General features: G+C 28.8%; 1 pseudogene; it reads left to right on the top strand.

Annotated features, from left to right (window-relative positions):
* The first annotated feature begins 6,585 nt into the window (after positions 1 to 6,585).
* On the top strand, positions 6,586 to 18,587 carry LOC129286352 (branched-chain-amino-acid aminotransferase 2, chloroplastic-like; annotated as a pseudogene).
* Positions 18,588 to 23,525: the final 4,938 nt, after the last annotated feature.

The raw sequence follows: 23,525 nt of genomic DNA, 5'->3' as shown, positions 1-23,525 counted from the left end.
GATTCTACGTGAGCTAAAATATATTTCTTTCTTGAAAGAATTGAATTTAGGAGATTGATTAATTCATGTATGTATTGAAGAATTTTTGGAAAAATGGAATTAAAGAGGAAGAACTTGGAATATTAGTTTAGGATTAAATGCTTATAAGATGTTTGATAAAATGTCTATTAGGAGTCTTTTGATTGATTTTTTTTTCCGTGTAATCTTGTTAATCTCACAAAGAAGCATGATTGGGTTTGGACGTTGTTAATTTATTAGACTAAATTGAGTTTTGTGATAGAATTTATATGAGGAGTTAATGAAATCTTATATGAGTTCTGGATTATTGAGAATTATATGGCTTATAATTCATAAGACATATTATCATTTTAGAAGTTATATTTAAATATTTGAAATTTGTGGGAAAAGAGAATTAAAGGTTATAAATTTTTATTAAATGGCTTGGAATGTTGTATAGTAGACGTTCAACAAAAAGCCCAAGGAAAGATTATATTTTAATTGACTAACCAACTATAGCTGCATTTATGGAGAAACCTTTATATATGAATTGTGTCCCTAAAACTTCACAATTGTTATTGTTAATTCCGGTTGAGTGGGTTTTCTTGGAAAGAGATCTTGTTGATTAAAAAATGAAGCCCATTAAGATACTATTATATATTATAGGGTGTTTGAAAGAAAGAAAGCTTGATTGGAGTTGTAAAAAGTGAGCTTTGAGCTTTAAAGGTACTATAGGTAAGTGAATAACGTCCTAATGATTTGTTATCAAAACTTATTTTATTGAAAATATTGCTTGAACATATTTACACACCACATCCTCTATTTACATAAACATTTTGATTCCTTAAAAATAAATGATAAAATATTTTTAATTTAATCTTACTTAATGGTTTATGATTTTAATTTTACTATCGATGATTGAATTTGGAAATTTTTTTTGCATAAGTGAATGTTATAGAAATATCTTGGATTTCTCTTCAAATAAATATATGAAGGCAACGGTTATGTTGATCTATATATAAGAGAAATCATGCTGATTTTATAAACTTGTACCTATTTTATTTAAATTGTGGGATTGAATCAGAACACTAGTTGCTAATAACAGTTCCGTTAGCTTTTGATGTACCATGGTATACCTAACTAGTAGGATATCTGTTGGAGGTGCTAACCCCACGTGAAGGCCAATGCACGTGGAACAGAGAGATGAAAATTTGTGAGCATTGTACTTACGCTTGTTTTGTGGCTTTATGCCATGCTTGTTTCATGGCTTCCTGCCGCACTTGGTTAATTTACCGTCATAGACTGTATATCCACGCTTATTAATTGTTTTGATCAAATCCTACTAAAGAATGAATTTCGAAATCTTAAAATTCAATCTTTTAAGCAAATTGTTATTTTTATCATATTATGATTTTATATTGAGCTGAATAATTTTTAGAGTTTTTAAACATATGAAGATGTGTAAAATGGAACTTGAATTTCTAAAAAAATATAATTGAGTTCATGCATCCAGGGTTTTTACATTTACATAATTATTGATATACATGTATGAGGTATGTGCTTATATTATTTTCAATTGATTATTTTACTAAGTTTAGAAAAGATTCATTGATTTACTTTTCATTATTTTCATTAATTCTAAATTGGGACGTTATTCACTGAAAATTGTCTCAAATATTGTAACTGGTTTTGTACCTTCAGATGATCCTTTAGGGGTTTAATGCCAAGTTGAAGTTGGAGCATTATTTTGGTTAATTTCCATTCATTGTAAAGCTTGAATTTATATATTATATTTTGCAAATTTTGTTTTGGGTGTTTCACATAAACTATAGTCAGGATCTTGGTTTATTACCTATATTATTGGTCTATTGGTAGGAGCTAAACTCTTTGTTGTTATTTTGTTGTGATAATGTTATTGTAGAACCTTCAAAAAATCCTATTTTTAGGAGAGGATTTTGTTAGAATTTTCATGGAAAGTTTTGGAATTTTTTTTATTCGTATGATAGCGTTGTAGTGATTCTTCAATCCTATTTCAAATGATTAAAAACATTAAATTACAATTTTCAAAATCAAGACGTAAAGGACGTTTATTTGGGTATTTGTCCTGTGCTGATCATGTCTACTTTATCTGTATTTTTCCCTAAACTTAAATTTTGAACTTACACTACATTCTTGTTGTTTCTTCCATTTCCAAAAGATTGTAATGCATGCTTCATATGCATACCATGTGAAATAATTCCAATATGCCATCTCCATAAGTCTAGAAGAGGAGGGAGGGGGGAGATCTCTTGATGATATCGCAAGTGTAGTACTGATTGAAAAGGAGTTATGCATTGAAGAGCTTTGCTTTGATGATTTAGTAGCCAATTGAATTGTCCATTAGGTCTTGGTAATTCTATGGGGAATTGTGGTTTATTAGTTTAACACTTTCTTTTGGGAGATTTTCAGTTTAACAATTTTAACTCTTCCTTACAACTTGCCAACTAAAAGGAAAATTATAAGTTAAAAACAATTATTTGTTTTTCATTCCTTCTTTTAGGAATACAATGGCAGAATATGATAGTCTTTAATGTTTTATCAAGGGTTGAAATTTAACTTCAATTATTAATATTGTTTAACATGCAATAACTTCTATGCATGAGTTAATTTAGTAATATTGTGAATCCAAGCTGAAGATGTTTGTTTGCATCTTAGTTTTGATTATAATTGAGGTATATGAATTTTTAAACTTGTATACATATCGCTCAATTAGCAAGACTCCATTCTAGAACAAGCAGAGTCGGATGACCATGAAGCTCTAGGTTTCATTAAAGCAAGACTGGTTTTAGGTTATAATTTGAATTAATTTGTAAATTGAAGGAAGATTGAGAAAGATAAATTGATATTTGGAATTTTGCACATATTTACAAAGTTCACCAACATTCTGTACAAGTTATAGGTGTGGACTTGTTTGCCCTTCAAACCTTTGAGCATGTTTTGAGTTTGGGAAATCTGATAGGTCTTGCTTTGAGAAAGTAGATGCCACATCAGTTGCTTTCAATAGATACATATATTAGATGTTAAGTATAGTGTGGCAAGAAAAAATATAAGGCCACTATGAAATTATCCCTTGACTGTGATAACTTTTGAGAGAAAGGAAGACTAGTGAGCAACATGCCAAGATGGGGGACCTAGCTAGCTATTTTCAAAGTTGATGAACATGAGAGAAATTTTATTAGCTTCGCAAGTGTTTTGAAATCGAAGTGACAATATAAGAAGGTGATGGGGACAAGGTCTTGACTTTTGTATGTACTCTTTTTTTTTATTAGATAGATTGAAATGGAAAATTAACATCTTTGTGAGCCTCCATTGAATCTCATAGTAACACACACAATAAGCTCTTGTAAACCCCCCATGATTAGCTTTAACTTTTCTATTATATTCTTATTTACCCTAATTGTTTTAATTCATTCAATACATTAATAAAGGACAAGTTTGGCATTGTAATCAATCTTTTAATGTATTAGTTTCATTTTTAAATTTGTGAACTTAAAACTTAAAACACCTATATTTTGAAGGGCCAAGTTAAAAGGAAATTTGTCATGGAAGTTTTTAGGTTATCAACTTTCAAAACAAAAAAAGAATCTAACACGACTTGTTATAATGCAAAATTAAAAGATGATATTTAGGTTGAATTACATTAAACACTTCTAAGTCAAATTTTAGGCTAGTATATGTTGCCCATTGGCAAATATGAACAAGTCTATATTTAACCCTCTGCAAGTTGAGACTCGTCATGGGAAAAATAAGGGCAAGCCTAAATTTCAAGAGAAAGCATATGAAGTATTTGGGATAGAGTTGATTTTACATTGAAGCAATCTCAAGTAAAAACTCTTGTCAAAATCCATAAGCATGAATCATTTTTAACAATGATAATGGGTTGTTAGATTTTTTTTTTATTTAAACATTGATAATCCAAAAACATTTTCACTAATAGAAATTTTAAGATATCAATTGCTCGACAAAAAAACTTTCAAGAAAAAATTTGCCCTTTAATCTTATTTTGAATTGAGGGAGTACACGAGAATGGATCATGCCATCATTGGACATGGGAAGCCCACTCTAGACATCTTTACTATTAGATAGACAAAAACAATTATAAGAAAATTACAAGTTATATGGTTAGTGTAGATCACTTTAGGCTCTATACTAAGCAAGAATAAACCCAAAGTAATATTTTTATGGGAGCCCAGGATATGGTTTTGTTATAACTTCATATTTCTCCAATGTAGTACATAAAACACAACTAACATCTCTTTTTTCCCTCTTAATTAATCGAATATCATGCTTTTCTAGGAACCAAATACACCTTTAAGATTTTTCTCAAACTAAATATGGGAAAATAGGTTAATTCATTCATTAATTTCAATTTTGGAGTCAACTTAATAGTAAAGCCTAATGGTGTTTCTTTCTCTTTTTTAAGAATTGTTTTTTTAAGGTAGGAATGTGAATTTTGAAATGCAAATATAGATATAAAATTGACTTTCTTGGCCCAAAAAAATGGAAGTATAAAACGGAAATTGTTTTATATAAAAAAATTGATCAAATATAAAAATTAATAATTACCTCAAAAGTTCATACGTATACTTCTAAACTCATGGCCTTGTAGGAAATACTGAATATTATGTGCCTGTTTGGTGGTTAATTAGAAATGATATGAATGAGATTTATAAATTAAATAATAAAAATGAAAATGAAAATAAAATAATCAAAATGTAAAGAAATACGTCAACATATTCATGACTAGCAATCTCATCACTCTTATGTGACGGATCTAGAGTCTCATATATGGGGGCCAAAATTTCAAATCATATAATATATAAGGGGCTAAAATTAATTTTACCACGCCTCCCTTAAATCTGTCTCTGGTTGGACCCTCCAAAGATGAGGGATGGAAAATAAAACCCTAGTGGTGTGACAATTAATTATGGAAATAACACTTTGCATAATGAAATTACTCTCTACCAATAAAAAAAATGCTACCTACGTTGTTTGATTATGAACGTAATTTTCGGTAGGTATGGTTTCTCTCTAGGTCATTTGAACAACCTCTCCCCCCTCCCACCCTAAAAAAAAAAAAAAAAAAGAGGATGGCCGACAAAATAGTAATGATGTATATGTGTAGAGATTTGAGCTAAGTGACATAACAACACATAAATTTAAAGTTAGAGTAAGTATGCTTAAGGATAATATACTCCACCAAAATAGCTTAAGTCATTTGGTTAGTTATTTCTTAAACTTATATATTTATAATTTATCTTCTAACTTTTAGATATGAGACTTCTTTAATATTTTAATATTTCCTCTACTACTTTTTCTTTTTCATTTTTTTCATTTTCTTCTTCTTCTTGCCTGGGCTTGTACTCTTTTTAAATTTTAGAGGCTTCAAGTCTATTTAATTTTTTCTTCTTGTTCTCCTCTTCTCTCTTTCTTTCTATTTTTAATCACTTGTTTTTGGGTCTTTCATTCTTTTTGTCCTCGATCAAATGGCTCCTAATATCATATTAAATTTCTTATATTAAGTATGCTTAAAGATAGTATACTCTAGCGAAGTAGCTTAAGTCATTTGATTAGATATTTTCTAAAATTATATATTTATTATCTATGTTCTAATTTTTAAATATGGGACTTATTTTATGTTCTAATGGAAAGAAAGGTGAAAACTATGAAAGGCAGAAAGTTAGGGCCGTTTAGTTTCGGTTTTCAAAAACTCTTTTCTGTTTTTAAAAATTAAAAAATTAAAAAAATTCTTAACAAAAAATGTAAACATCTTAAATTTGTTTTCATTTTATTTTTCTTATTTTCAAAACATACTACAGTTAATTATTAAAAATATAGGGCTTGTTTGGCAACCTGTTCTAAGAATGGTTTGCTATTTTCTAAAAAACAAAATCTATTTGGTAATGTATTTTCAAAAATATTTTGAAAAGCAAAAAAATGAAATATATGCTCTGAAATTTATTTTAGATGTTATGGGAGGGAGAATGCATACCTATTTTTATTATTATTTTTTTTCAAAGTATGTTTTACAAAACAATAGTTGTCAAAATAATAAAATAAAAATAGTTTCAAACAAACTTTTAGTTAGCCTGATTTCTATCATTAACCACTTCCAACCATCACAATCAGCCTATTTTTTAATTCTAAAACTATTTTTAAATTAACATAACCAAACAAATTTTATTTTGCTTTGTTTTGAAAAATACTTATGAAAACTATTTTATAAAACGGTTTTTCAAAAAAAAAATTGATAACAAAAACCAAACAGGTCCTTAATTTATCTAATTAATGAATCACCCTTGTGATCATGCTTTTTTTATCAAGTCCTTCTAATATAATCTCAAGTTCTATCAAATTTCGGAGTTACATTTAGAATTCTCATTTATTCTATAAGTATAAATTTTGAGAAAGTATTGGAAAAAAACCGTGGCAGAAAAAAAAAATGTTGGTAACCACGAGAGGAATATATAGCCAACAATCTCAGTTCACTCATCATTCTTGAATCTCTCCCAGAAAATGTTGGTCTTCTTTTCTTAATGGCTAGCTTCAATGGCGGCAATATCTTCAGAAGGCCAAAATCTTCAAAGGTAATTTAATTTTTTTTCTTCATCCTCCCTATCTAATATTTAAATTGTGAAATTTTATAGATTTCTTCATTGATTTATTTGTGCAAATTAAATTGGTATTTTTTTTTCCTGACCAAAACCATTGTTGGGGGCTTGATTATTATTGATTAATGAGATGAAACGCACCCAATGATGCTTTCAAACTTTCTCCTTTTTCTTCTGGAAATCATTGATGAGACTTCATTAAGTGTTCGTTACCACTACAATTTTATCTTTTTTATAAATAATTATTTTTTCAAAGAATTTTTTGAATCATTTGATTCTCTATACGAGTTCAACTCAATTAGATTAAGGATTTATTTAGTCTGTAGAGATAAATATAATGAAAAAATAAATGTGCAATGTTATTGTGCCTTTACATAAAATTAATCAAAAATAATTACTATTCAAGCATGATAATGACGATAAAATAATTATTACACATTTTAATTTTTATAAGAGGAGAACGAAATTCATCCCTGTCATCTCTTTCACCAAACCGGGAATCATTTTATACAAATAATCTTGCCAGTTTGGGGGAATGACATTAAAGGACTAAAATTTTGAATTAAACTTCAATAAGAATTAAAAGATTTGAAAATACAAAAAAAAAACAATTTAGTGAATTGGTCTAAAAATTTACTACTCTCATTATATGATTTGCAGCCATCAAAACAAGAACTTGTAATTGAAATTTTCTAATTTATAAAGGAAAACTTGTTAAATATATCACCACTTCCAGGGATTTGAACAAAGTATCAAGTAAGATTCATCAATTTGTGAAGAAAAATAATTTCAAGTGATGATATAGTTTATAAGTTTTTTCTTTATAAATTAACGAATCTCAGTTGCAAATTCTTGTTTTTAAGGTTGCAAAAGTCGCAATTTTTTAAACCAATTCACTCAAACTTTTGGTCCTTATTTTAGATTTTCAAATCTTTTTATTTTTATTTAAATTATATTCAAATTTTTGGTCCTCAAATTTCATTCCCAGCTATTTTTATTTGAAATACGTACGAATTTTATAGGTCTAATTAGATACTGCATACTACATGAAGTTAAAAAATGAGTCCTATTATTTTTTTCATGATCTATAAATAATATAATTTATTGTATATTTTGTATTTCTTATATGATTGATTTTGATTTTGAAATTTTTTTTTTTATGGATATATAGGGAGAGGGGAGAGACACATAGCAACATGGATTGGGACAAAATTGGATATGATGTGATTTCAACTGATCAAACGTTTATAATGAAAAGCCCTAAAGATGGCACATTCACTGAAGGGGGTACTGATACCCTTTGGGCCGATTGAGATTAACCCAATTCTTCAGTTTTAAATTACGGCCAAGTAAGTTTTTATTTGTCTTACAATAATATATTGATTTCCAATTTAATCCAAACGAATAAAAAAGTTAATTTTTTCTAAAAGATTGTATTTTTTTTTACCATTTTTCTGTTGCATGTTTTCCCCAATTTATATTGAGTGGTCATAACGTCTTTCTTTCCCGTGCAATACTTACTAATTATAGAAAACAATAATTATATTTTTTTTAAAGGGACAAATATTTATTCACCATATGTGAATTTTAACATCACGCATGAGCTTGCATCCCCACATCTCAATCCAAATTCCGTCCTCATATCTCATGGATAACGGCTATATGCTCATCTTTAAAATGAGATTTTAGAATATTCACATTTAATGTGAACTTTGTTAAGTTAAAAAAATATTTTTTTAAAAAAATAGTAATTAGAATAACATATCTTTTATTTCATACTATACATTGTTTAAATAAAAAAATATTAAAGTTAAAATAAAATAAAACCTTCTACCAATCATTATTATTAGGCAGTGTTTCATGTAGAAATGCTACTTAATTGTTCAGAGACAACAAGCTATGGCGTTTCTGTAATGAAACTCCACCTATAGTTCGTTTACTAAAATTGTAAAAAAAGAATAATTGATAAGCGGTGATATTTCATAAAGGAAACACCACATGAAGTTTTGCTACTTTATTTTAATAGAATTTCTTTTTTTATTGCTACAAAATGTATACTACTAAATCTCATTTTTGTAGTATATTTTACTTTGATTAGTTTAATTCAAAATTAAAACAATAGAATCCAAGAGCAGGTTTGATTTCACTTTTTACTTTAAGTGAGTTGTTTGCATCTAAATGATTTTTAAAGTTATTCCTTTTTTATTTTTTTAAAATAGGAATATTTTAGAGTTGTTTCTGTCCATTTTCTTGGTTTTAAAAACACACCATATTTAGTTACTGCAATCTATTGCCAATAATCTCTCCAGTTTCACCACATCCTCCATTGTTATAACCACCACTGTAACACCACCAATTGTGGCCATTAGCTAGCTACCACCAACACCTTTCATCAATATTAGTCAACCACTATTAGCCGCTCGTAATCATTACAAGCGCTACCATCAATCATCGCCTGTAGCAACTAACTAACACACGCTGCCCTTCACTGACCACCATTGGCCATTGTTGTTAGCCATCAAAAGTAGGGATCACTATTGGCCACTATTGTCAATCACAACTAACCTTGGTTGTTATTGTCACCTTAGCCATGAATTAGGACCAACCCCTACCATAAGCCACCACCAACCAATCCATCAACCACTGCTGACCATTATTATTGATGGATGGTTTTTAGATGATTTTTTTTATTTTTAACTTCAAAATCACTTTCAAATTAATGTAGTCAAACATATTTTTTATTTAGTTTAGAAAAAAAAGTTTAAAATTTTAGTTTACAAAATAATTCTTCATACATATAAAAATGAGAACAAAATAAAACAAAACAACTATCTTGAATTTTGAAATACACCATAGTCAAACCGTAAAATTTTTTCAGGATGACAAGACCACGACGATGAGGTGTTCCATATTAAAGCATCATCTTAATTATTTTTAGGAAGAAGAGGATAATTCCACAAATTATCATTAAAAATTGATATGACATGGTAGATGCGTGTGTGTGTTTTGAATAGGGATTATTTGAAGGGATGACAGCATACAGGAAAAAGGCTGGTGGAATTCAAACATTTCGACCCCAAGAAAATGCACTGCGAATGCAGATGGGAGCTGAGAGATTGTTGTTGGCTGCACCTTCTGTTCAACAATATGTTTATGCAATCAAACAAGTTGTTCTTGCAAATGAGCGTTGGGTAATATTATTGCTTTATTAATTCTACTTTCTTTCACTTTTCTTGATATAAGTTGTTAAAGCAGATTAATTATTTCTAAAAGAGGACTATATATATAATTTCAAATAATTAATCTTGAATTTATATTTTGTTTTGGACTTGTGGGCTGGTTATGAGATATTCTAAATAAGGATTCGTAATTTATGTTAGTGAAATAGTCTAGAGTTGGCTTCCGTCTACTGCTGTGCAGGGAACTTTGCAAATTTGGACTGTTAGATTAGATTTAATAGATTTTAAAAGCCCATATTAATTTATATCATTAAAATTTAATTTGAACTTTTGGCCAAAAAAAATTGTAGTGGAGGAAAGACGCAGCGACAAGAAAGTAAGTCCATAGAGTTCTTGAAACTGGGCCTATTTGGCAACCGATTTTGGAAACGGTTTTTTGTTCTTTAAAATAAAAGAACAAAAAAAATTTGTTTAATAACATGTTTTTAAAAAGATATTTTAAAGAATAAAAAAATAAAAATAACTTTCAAGTGTTTTGGGATTATGATTCTGGAGAATAAGAAAGAAATGAAAAAAAACACCTATTTTATTATTTTTTTATTCTTCAAATATGTTTTACAAAACACTAGTTCTCAGAATAATAAAATAAAAATAGCTTCAAACAGCCCTCTACTTTTGTCTTTTGGTTTGAAAAAAATTATTATTTTAGTTTATATTTTGAAAAATAGACTATCAATAGAGGTTGAGTCTAGGTGAAGAAGCTAATTCTCCAAAATGTGGCAAACCAAGATTGGACCCACTTAGTGGGTAAGACTTGTTGTTTGTTTGTCGAAATACAAAAAATTAATTTTGTGATTAAATAGACTCATTTTTGTGCTTATATGATGTAGAACACTGGAGTCTAGAAAACATGCCTCCTGTTCAGTGATGATAAGACTTCTCTATTGCCACATGGGAATCTTGGATTACTGCTATGAATCTCTTATATAAGTTTCACAGTAGATACACAATATTTTTCTGAGAGAGATAGAGAGAGGGGGAGGGGGAGAATAGTGAGGAAAGAGTCTCAGCATACGTCTTCCAACGAAATAAAATTTTAAAACTGCATTATTGCCATAATTGAACCTAGTACTACTTAAATTTGACCCCTGCAGTATATAATCTCAGATAATTAAATCAATATATATTGTTTGATGTTCACTTATGTCTTGTCTTAATTTCAGATACCACCTTATGAAAAGGATCATTGTACATTAGGCCTCTATTATTTGGAAGTGGACCAGTTATGGGTATTTCACCTTCACCAGAAACCACCTTCTTAATATATACTAATCCAATTGGCAATAAGTACAAGGTGAGATTAATTTTCAGTTAACTTTAGTTTGATGCATGTAACTAAAACTCAAAATTGATATATTTAAAGATAACTACTTTTTTTCAATACTCACATACACATTAGTTGTAGTTGTTGTCAAATATCTCGAAACCTCTATTATTATTTTTTTTAAAAAAAGGTAGAAATTGAAATTTACCAATTTTCCAAGAATTGATTACTTCTTTTCTACTAATTTATTTTGATATATGAAACAGGGACATGCTGGTGAAATAAATTTGTTAATTGAAAATAAATTTGCTCGTGCTTGTCCTGGTGGAATAAAAAATATTAGTAACTATTCACCTGTAAGTATTATATAAATCTTTCCTACAAGCATATTATCACCACATAAATATAATTAAGTAACTAAGATTATATGTAGTATTAAATTAGGTAAGCCCCCCTATGTTCCATATAATTTGAAAAAAAAAATAAATTGCACGATTTATGCCTAGTGGTGAACTCAAAAGAAATTGATTAGCTCGTGGGGACAACCTGACAAAATGTATCCATCACATAAATATTATTTCTAACAAATTATAAATATCTATTAAATTAATATGACAATAAAATTAATTATAGTTAAAAAATAAAAAATATAAAATTTATAAAAGTATATTAAAAAATTATCTCAAATAAGGAATATATATATATATATATATATTACTCAATGTTATAGCTTATAAAAACTGGAGCGGATGACTAATCAGTTCAACTGGATAGATCAAGAATTAGTCATATGTCTAGTCTAGAATATGAGAAAATCAAGGGAGGAGAGAATTAATCAGGAACTAGTCAAAGTTGATAAAATTGGTCACAATTTTTATTTTTTTCACCTATTTAATTCATGATTTAAGCTATAATTTACGCATATCTGTACCCAATAAACATGAGAAAATAAAGGATAATGGATAGACAGGGAAAGAAACAATATGTATGTATATATGCGTGCCAATTAAACTTATAAAATATAAAATTAAATATATACATTTTCAATGAATATTAGAGTATTGATGGATATTTCTATTTTTACAACATATTACTTTTATTCGTATTACAATTACATCTACAGAGAGATCAAATGCCTTCTAATCAATGTAATTTTTTTATAGATTTAATATTCAGGGAATACTTAAATATTTAGCATTATATACTTAACGTACTTTTGTCCAATCAAATCGGAACAAGTAAATTTTAAATTATTGATAATATTAACAATAAGAATTCATTATAAAATAAATAATATGTAAAAGTATACACAAAAATACAACAGGCTAGACATATATAACTATATAAGTATTTTTCTTTAATATTTTATATTGAATATGGTGTTGATAATAAATTGTGAATGATCTAGGATGTCTCCAACACAATGAAGGTTTTGCATGTGACAAAAGAAGGTAAGGCTAAGGGATTTACAGATGTGCTCTTTTTGGACGCAGTGGAACATAAGTATATTGAGGAGGTGTCTTCCTGTAATGTTTTTATTCTAAAGGTAAATATTAATTAAACATCCTAATTAATTATTTATGACCTCTATTTTCTAAAGGAAAAAAATTATCATTGTCATTAGTGTTTGTATTAATAATAATTAATTAATTATTTCAGGGAAATGTAATTTCAACTCTACCGGCAACTGGAACTATTTCACCAGGAGTTACAAGAAAAAGCATCATCCACATAGCTCTTGACTTGGGTTACGAGGTGATAGTTATTTCTCTATGTGAAATCTCATGAGAAATGAGAAAACATTTTAATAATGGTGACAATGTTTATTTTTTCTTTTAAACAAAAGTAGAATTAATAGACTATTACAGCTTGAGTCAAGAAAAAGGAATTTGAATACTAATAAATCGATGATATCATATATTGGATCATTGAAGTTGTAAAAAGTGAAAATGTTAGAAATTTAATACTCCTTCTATCCCATTTATAAAGCATTTTTAGATGCAATTTGATGTCCCAAATATAAGAAATTTTCAACAAATAAGGTTTCATTAAATATTATTATTTCAATAGTATCCCTTATTATTTCACTCCTTAAATAAATTTCATTTCCTCTCTCTTATTAATTAATGGAGTTTTTGACAGTTTATAAAAAAAATTAATAATGTAAACTCTATTTAATGAAATTTATTGGTATGTATAATTTTATTAAAAAATATCTTATAAATTAAGACTAGGAATATGTTAGGAGAGTTCTACCCACATTTTTTAGTAAGTCAGAGGAGATATTCTCTACTATCAATAGAGTTTACTCCTTATATTTACCAAATTAAAAAAAATTCATAAGAAGATACAACAAACATAAACCCTTTAGGTAGGATACGGCCTCCTACCTCTAATAAAATACATGTGATATTCTTTATATAGATTTAAGGATACCAACTATCTAGGTAATTAACACTAGTTACCTTGACTAATCCAACATTAAACTGAACTTTTTGATAGAGAAAATTTATTGAAGATCTGATTATTATTAGGTTAAAGAACGAAGAGTTTTGGTGGAAGCAATTCTTGAAGCTGATGAGGTTTTCAGCACTAGAACTACTGCTGGAATCTCTCCTGTCAAGAGTATAACCTACCAAGACAAAAGGTACATGACATTCATTTATGTTTCATCTATATATACCCACTTATATGAGATAGGGAAAATCATTCTAAGGTCCTATGAAAGCATTCAAAATACGCTGAAGTCCCATAAATTCATTAAATAGCTGCCTGATCCCAAGGGACTTAAGGGTGAATAAGTCTAAAAATGAAATTACTGATTTGTCCTCTACCATTAAAAAGGAAATTTTGCTTGAACGGAGATCTTACGAAACCCATGATCAGCAGTACTAAAGATTGATGCATATCCATGATTGTTGATCACGGTAAGATAATTTTTATTTCCTCATATCTATAATTATCACCCTTGTCTTCATCTAAGCGAGGTGGGAGTGTTCATCAGCGACTGCAGTATTTCATCGATAGAAAACAATACAGTGATTCTTGAGCGAGTAAATGATTTCTCATGCATTAATGATTTCATTATTGTTTAATGGTAGGATAATGCTTTCTGGGTATTCATGCGATCATTTGATTTGCATAGCTAATGGGTATATATTTATCTGGTGCGACATTGATACGTTGAAAAATATTGATACAAACAACTCTACATGTTATCAATAGTGTATGTTTGTGTTGGCAATATGCTATCGATAGTTGTCATACACTGTATCATGCAGGATGATTTGTAAGAATGATTATACCATCGAAAAACATGTATTATGTTAAATTTTTTTTATATAGGGGACATTTTATATATTATTCTCAAGCATGTGATGCAAGCTTCTTTTATTGAAAAATCTCTATTATACCTCATAAGACTGACTTGTGGTGCAGGATGACCTCTATAGGAAGAAGATAGAATTCTTGTGGTGGCTATTAAGTCATTGTAACAACGTGAAGGAGCACGAAGCCATGCCCTTGTTAGCAAGATCTCAGGAAAGGAAGAAGAGGAAATAAAAGATTATTGATAGAACTTCAGGATATAACTTTATTTATAATCATGTCCTTTTATATAATTAGCCTACTTCGTGTAGTTAACTTAGATAATATTATTATGAATGGTGATTACAAGTTTGTAAATGTGGCAAATAGTTTGTTTTATTAATTAAATGTTGACAAGTGGCCAACTGTGATTGACAAGTAGTTTTCACTTTATTTATAAGCTATGCATTCGCTATTGACTAGCACTGATACATTAGGTACTTTTATTCCCTTTAAAAATTAACAAACTATAAGAACCTATTGATTACTTATCGTTGACAATTGACAAGTAGTTGTCACTATTGACAAGCTATGCATTCACTATTGACAAGTGTTGATACATTAAGTGCTGTTATTCTCTTTAAAAATCAACAAGTTACAAGAACCTATTGATTATTTGATGTTGGCAATTGAGAAGTGGTTATCACTATATTGACAAACTATGCATTCACCATTGACAAGTGTTGATACATTGAGTACTATCATTCCATTTAAAAATCAACTAGTTATAAAAACCTGTTGACCGCTTGCTATTTTCCATTGAATGCAAGTTATCACTATATCAACAAGTTATGAATTCGCCATTAACAAGTGTTAATACATTAAGTTCTGTTATTCCTTTTAAAAATCAACCAGTTATAAGAACCTGTTTACTATTTGCCGTTGGCTATTGACTACAAGTTATCATTATATTGACAAGCTATGCATTTTTCATTGACAAGTGCTAATATATTAGGTGCAATAATTTCCTTTAAAAATTATCCAGTTATAAGAACCAATTGACTACTTGCCATTGGCTATTGACTATAAATTATCACTTCATTAACAAGCTATGCATTCTTCATTGACAAGTGCTGATACATTAGGTACAATAAAAATAAATAAATTCTAGATACATAAACAAAAAGTACACTTGTCTCTAATATTTTCTAGCATGGATTAGGATTTTTACAAGTCTTGGAGGTATGACCAGTCTCATGGCATCTTGCATAATGCTAAACCCTTTTGTTTTGGATTTGAGATTTCCTTCTTTTACGCTTTGGCCTACTCGAAGGCCTTATAGTTATTGGTAGCTTCAAGTAGGTTTGGATTAATAAATTTGTCACTGTCAATGCTTATGGACATGGATAGTCATGTGTGGCTACTGGCCTCATGTTGTTGGCATATATCTTCTGTTGAGCAGTAAGCTTGTAACATTCATCCATGTGCATGTACACAAGGTATTCCACTCATTTGCCTTGCTAAACAAGAGCATGTATGTGCTACTCATTTGATGATATCATTCTTGTCAACTATTCATACGTTGTCTATTCCTTTATTATTCTTGTTCTAACACTCCCCCTAACATATTGCATACTTTCTTAGTCATCATTTTGAAAATGTCCCCTATATGAAAAAAATATAATATATGTTCTTCAAAAAAACTTGCCATCTTACAGGTCAACCTACACCACACACAATGTATTGACAACTACACACAGCATAATGTCAACACATTCATCTACTATTGACAAGATGCAGTATTGTTTCATAATAGAAATTTTTAACAAAATAATCGTGCATCACATGCTTGAGAATAATATATAAAATGTCCCCTATATGAAAAAAAAATATAACATAATACATGTTTTTCGATGGTATAAGCATTCTTACAAGTCATCTTGCACAATACAGTGTATCGACAACTATTGATAGCAAATTGACAATACAAAAATACACTATTGACAACATGTAGAGTTGTTCGTATCAGATATTTTTCAACGTATCAATGTTGCACCAGATAAATCCATACCCATTAGCTATGTAAATCAAATGATCACAGGTATACCCAGAAAGCATTATCCTACCCTTAAACAATAATGAAATCATTAAAGCATCAGAAATCATTTACTCGCTCAAGAATCGCTGTATTGTTTTCTGTCGATAAAATACTGCAGTCGCGGATGAACACTCCCACCTCACTTAGATGAAGACAAGGGCGGTAATCATAGATATGAGGAAGTGAAAATTACCCTACCGTAATCAACAATCATAGATATGCATCAATTTTCAGTATCGCTGATCATGGGTTTCGTGAGATCTCCATTCAAGCAAAATTTCCTTTTCAATGATAGAGAACAAATCAGTAATTTCATTTTCAGACTTATTCACCCTTAAGTCCCTTGGAATCTAGCAGCTATTTGATGAATTCATGGGACTTCAACGTATTTTGAATGCTTCTATGGGACCTTAGAATGATTTTCCCTATGAGATAATGAAATTTTAAGCCCTCAAGTTTGTCTTAGTTATTAATTTTTAGTTCCTAACGTTTCCTTAAATTATCATGTTAGTCCGTTAAATTTTAAAACATCAATTTACTCTCAAATTAATGTAATGTGTAAAGTATTTTGATGACTTGACATGTACGTAACTAAAAGAAAACAAATTAGCCCTCAAACCAATTTAATTTTTATTAATTTAGTTTCTTACACTGTGTAATATGTACATGCTTATTAACTTAATTTAGTTTCTTAAATTAGCATGTTTTTTGTTCTTTTTTTTTAATTTATGAGTTTGTTTTTTTTCCCATATAAATAATTGTCACGACCCAAAATGGGAATCATGAACCGTGCATAGACTAAGTTAATATATTTCCACTTAGTCTAGTACGCTTGAACATATTATACCTCTTACACAAAATATCACAATTTAATTCAATTCAATAAACAAAACTTTTTCATACTAAAATTTTCACCATTTACAACAATCAAATTCAACTCTCAAAATAAGATCACAATTTAAAGAGGGAACAACTTTGTAACCACTAGCTACTATTTCATTATCAATATCACATCTTGACTCTAACACTTCCATAGTAATCATGATGTCACGGAATTTCATTAGATTAATTGACTCATTACAATTTATTCCATATGCCCATGGAGTGTAGCTAACCATCCCAAGCACTTTTAACAACAGCTCTATTTGGAAAAAGAAAAATGTAAAGAGGAGTAAGTGTACTACTGAATTAAAGAGGCATGAATACCAAAGTACGCGGATGAGAAACAAAGATGTATATGAGCTTTTCACAAATATATTTCAATGAGAGGAAAAAAAACTACCATGTTTATATACTTATTTTTATTAATCTACATGGCTACTATTAATATTTCATTATCCATGTCAGTAGATTTTAATTTAATAGTGTTACCCCTGTGTAAACAGTAAGGACCAAATCAATAACTTAAAGGAATTGATAAAAATTAAATTTGAATGACCAAATTGATAATTAAGGCAAATTTGATGGTTAGAAATTTTAGCATCCTATATTTTTATATATAATATAAAATTCTAGCAAGCAACTAGTCATAAAATCCAAAACTGCAATGCCTTCTGTATTCTTGTCCCAAACCTAAGATTTAAGGCGTAATGCTTATGGGTCATAAATAGAACAGTCTTGTTAGAGTTTATATATATAGATTAAAATACTATATTTCTTTTAAAACCACATTAAGCAACTGAATTTATTAATAATATTTTCATTTATTTTATAATTTATATTTGACTTCCTTTTTTAAGTATAAATATCCTCTACAGAAGAGAATATATTAGCAAAAATGATGCTAATTGATATTGTTAATTGCCAAAACCTGAATGGCTTAATGGCATCAAAACACCTTACACACGTACGAGAGATGTTACAAAGTCGAATCTGTAAAATTTAAAAAGAAAAATCTGATATTGTTATGTTTTTGCAGGTTTGAATTTAAAATTGGAGATGAAACAACATCAATGAAGCTGTTTAGAATGATTAGAGGCATCCTATCAGGTGATCTTGTAGACAAGAATGGCTGGACAGTTGAAATTGGTTGAGCTTCCGAAAATATTACAATAACTCTGTGCAATGTCTACTTGTATGAATATCACTAAGTAGTTGCTCAACCAAAAAAAAAAAAAAAACATAAACACACACACTCCATATATAGGGGGGGGGGTGTGTGTATGACCGATGAGTGTATGATATCATATGTAAGAACTAAAGCAGAACAGAATTTTCATAAACTAAGAAGTTTTTCATTGGAGTAAAATGACTATGGGCTTGTTTAATTGTGTTCTCGTTTTTTTTCTTTTAAATTATGTTTTATAATATAGTTTTTAAAACTGTTTTTTAGAACAAAATAAAAAATATATATATTATTATGATAATTTGCAAATAGCTTAGGATTCAACTTGTCTGAACTTTTTATTATCAAAAAAATTGGCCGATAGTGGTGGTGCCAATAATTAATGGTAATGATTTATGATAGTGATTAGTCATAACTAACGCTTGATGATAATTTTCAATACTCAAATATAATATGCTTTTAAAATAAATTCATTTCTTAATTTTTAAAAATAAAAAATGAGAATGGTTTTGAAAATATTAAATCCAAAACACTCACCCAAAAAAAATTATTTTTATTTAAAAACAATTTTTGAAAACAGAAATAAAACATGTTCTTAATTAAGTTGGTAATATTTTAACATATTTTTGCTACAATTAATAGAAAATAATAACACACCACACTTTGTAAAGTGTCCGTATTCAGTCACGACAGCCATACAGTAAAAATTAAGATTGACAATTTTTAAAATAAATATTGAATATTTCGTTAAATTTTAATAAGTCTTATATTAAAAATCATAATAAGAAGCCTTGTAAAAATTAATGACGCAGAGAATAATTGCTATATATATATATATATATTGATAAATTCAAACAAACGCTAAAGAGCATTGGAAATAATATAGCCAAACAAACACTAACATCAAATATAAAATCTATTGCAAATCATAATATTCAGAAGCCATAACTAGTGCGATTCATATCCCAAATTTGTAGAATGCAGAAAAAGTCCAACCTTTATGAAACAACCTCCCTTCGAATTGGCTTGGTATAAAATAAGCAAAGACTCCAGACGAAACTGCATTCTTAGAGGCTGATATATATTCTACTTGATTATTGAAAAGGATGGGAGTGGAATGAATTAAAAAAATTAAAAAAATAAATTAAATTATCGTTCTCATTATGATAAGTATAATAAAATCTAATATTATATACACAAATGTAAAAATCATCACACATTTAAAAAATATCATAAATCATAATTCTTAATTACAAAGTGGCAGAGTTACATTGTAGTGAAAAGGCAAATATACCCCCTCACATCGAAAAATATTACAAGTATGGTATGGAAATTTTGAGACTTTCCAACCCCTACTCTTAATATTTTGCATCCTCTTGACTAAGCAACAAATATTTTGGCTAAAAAACTTATTACATATAAAATAGTTTAATAATTTACACAAGATATGAAGAGCATATTTACATCAAAGATTATATCAACATATTCAATATAATTTTAAAAAAATGATAACTAATTTATTTATGTTATTCCTAGAGTGTAATTATTATTTTTAATTCTTAAATTATTATTTTTAAAAAATATTAATTTTTATTAAATTATCTCACACCCTCTAACTTCGCCATTGCAACTCCATAAACCTCTATCGGAAAATGTCGGTCTTCTTCTCTCAATAGCTAGTTTCCTTTTCTTAATAACTACTCTCCTTTTAGTATTATAAGGCGTTTTTTCTAGAGTACTACTCCCTATATTCCTAATTATAAGATAATTTTAAAAAATATTTGATATTTTAAAATATAAAATAATTTGATAATAATAAAGTTTCATTAATGATATTTTTTCAATACTACCCTTCTCATTATATTCTCTTTCTTTAATATTCTTTCATTGATGAAGTGTTAAAAGTAGGGCATTTTTAGAAATTTATATTTTTGTTTTAAAAATATTAAAGCTATAAAGTATATTTAATAAATTTTATTGATATATATAATTTTATCTAAAAGTATCTTTAAAGTACACAGGAAAGAAACCATATCCCCCTGTAGTAAGGGGGAGGTGGTGTCTTTAAAAAACCACGTCCCTCTCTAAAAAAGAGGACATAATTTGTCATTCCAAATGACCATCCAAAAATAAACCACATCCCTTAATAGTAATGGAGAAGTGGTTTTTTTGAGAAACCATGTGCCCCTCTATAATAGGGGATATGGTTTGTTAAGAACCCACACTTTCCCTCTGTCAATTAAGGGACATGGTTTTGCATCCACGCTACCATCCCATGTCCTTATTATAATAAGGGTGGTATGGTTTGTTTTATATTATATCTCTCTTTTAATAATGTAATGTGATTTTTATAATTTTTTTATATATAATTTGTATTTGCTTGACAATCAAAATAGAATTTGTCAAAGTATGCCACAGAAATAGCCAATTCATACAACAAAAGTCTAACAAATAGCAACTCATTTATAGCTATTTGTAACATCCCAAAAATTAACCTAAGGTTAATTAAGTTAATTTAGAGCAAATGAGTAATTTTGGAGGAATATTTAGATATAAATAATTTTAGTTAGGAGATTATTATTGGATTTAATTTAGCATAAATCCAAATTATAAATTATGATTTTTAGAAAATAGAATTATTATCATTATCATTAAAAGAGAAAAGGGATATGAATGAAATTAAAAAAAATTAGGAACGGACTTCATCCGTTTGTGCGTGTGTGTAGTGTGTAATATTATATAAAAAAAAGGAGAAGGGGTATAGACGTTGGGGTGTGTGTGTAGTGTGCAATATTATATTAAAAAAAAGAGGAAAAGGAGAAGGAATATAGACGTCGGTGTGTATGTGTAGTGTGTAATATTATATAAAAAAAAAGAGAAAGAAAAGGAGATGGGAGGCGGAAGAGTGGTGTGAATTATTGCCATAGGACCCACACCCATTTTAAAACACACAAGCCTTTTTCATTTCTCCTGATCCCTTCCTCATCTCTCCGTGCACGCAACAGAGAAGTTCGAAAAAGAAAAGAAGAACAGAGCGAGAGCGTCGCCGGTGATAGGAACTGTATAGAAGGTAAAGCTTTATAATAGGATACTTCAGATGAGATTTTAAATATTCTAAGACTAGATAAGTGTTCTAAATATTTTCTTAGTCATTTTTTTCCCTGAGACTACAAATTTTGAGATTTTGGAAAATCTAGGGTTTGAAAGAGGAATGAATTTTTGGTGAGAAAATCTGATTGTTGAGGTTGCTGGTAGTATAATAAATATTCTAGAGTATTATTTTGTTGATAGAATTGAAATTTGAGGCATTTGAGTTTATCCATAGATCCCTATTGGTAGATTTTTGGTTAAATTCAAAAATATAAATTAATTTGTTGATATTTAGATGATTATTTGAGATGAGAAATAAATTATTATGGCTATAGAATAATGATTCTAGGCTTGAAATCAAGTTTACAATTTTTGAGTATTTTTATGTGCGAATTTTTGGAATAAAAAGGGAAATTTTGATATTAGAAAATTATTTGAATTAAATTATTGTGAAGGAGACTATTGAACTAAGTAGATAGATTCAAATACATAAAATTAAATTTTAGAACTTAAGAGGCTAAGACTAAGGTCTTAAAAAAATGAAATAAAATAAAATAAATATTTAGGTATTAGAGTATGAGTAAAAATTGTGTTAATAATATTATTGACACATTGGGATATGATCAATTATAGATTAATTTTCTTTTGACACCATTCAAACTTTGGAAAGCTTTGGAAGTGTTGTAACTTGAGAGGTAACCTTTGACCTCTCAAAGGTTGAGGTAACCGGGGAAAATCTATTTTATGCATTTGTATGTTAATTAATTATGCATTTGCATGTGGCTTTGTTGAGACTTTATGACTTGTGATCAAGTTAATTATGACTTGGTGTGAGTAATGAGATTGATGGTTGATGATTATGTGTACACTCTTGGATATAAGTTGTGGATTATGCACAGTGATGAATGGTATGAGCATGTTGAGTTTTACATGATGCTAATGTGGTTTTGTATGATAATATAAAAATTGATGCAAGAGGCATGATTGAAATATGATGATTCTTGATGTTTGTTGAGCAAGAAAGTTGATGAGCATGTGGGATAATTTTGAATTATATTTATGAGTTTTTGAAATGCATTTTCTCATGAGCATGATCATATGGCGGGAGTTCGCCTTAGTGAAGGAGTTAGCGGTTATGCAAAATTCATATGGTACTTGGCTATTAACCAATAATCCTAGGGGTTATAGCCGCTACTTACTTTGTAAGGTACTATAACATTGTTCCTATTAAGGAACTTGACCCTACTGGCCTACTTGGAGTTTTGGGTAGAGCTAGTTTTGGGTATGACACCCCATAGTGTGTGATTTGGAAAAAACCGTGTTCATAAGTGAGTAAGGTAACCCTGGCCCGTTAGCCCCTCATGATATGATTAAGGCCTTGGGTAGTCTCACCACATGGACGATCCCTTTCAGTTGTTGGCCCACGGATTTCATGTCAGAGGAAATAAGGGGGGATATAAGGAAAAGATCAATCATACATATTATTACTATCATGCCATTTGAGTGATTGATGGCTATGTTAAGAATATAATTATAATTGTAGAAATAGGAACATGCAGTAATTATGCGAATAATGTATATGTGGCTATTTGTGCAAATTTTATACTTGACTTTATTCTTGAAATTATTCACATGAGTTAAATGTTAATGTGATTAACATGTTATTAATATGATTGTTTGAATGGTCACCTTGATAAATTTATTGACCACTTGCATTCATGATTAATTATCATGCATTTGTATAACTTAGATATACCTTGGTTACTGAGTGGTTGTACTCACCCCTCTCTTTTAATATATTACAGGAGTTAGCTCA

Source organism: Prosopis cineraria, unplaced genomic scaffold, assembly GCF_029017545.1.
Source record: "Prosopis cineraria cultivar Desert tree isolate PC_DT_omini unplaced genomic scaffold, ASM2901754v1 PC11, whole genome shotgun sequence".
NCBI classification, from domain to species: Eukaryota; Viridiplantae; Streptophyta; class Magnoliopsida; order Fabales; family Fabaceae; genus Prosopis; species Prosopis cineraria.
Note: the sequence above shows the minus strand (reverse complement) of the source record. Positions and strands in the feature narration are given on the sequence as shown.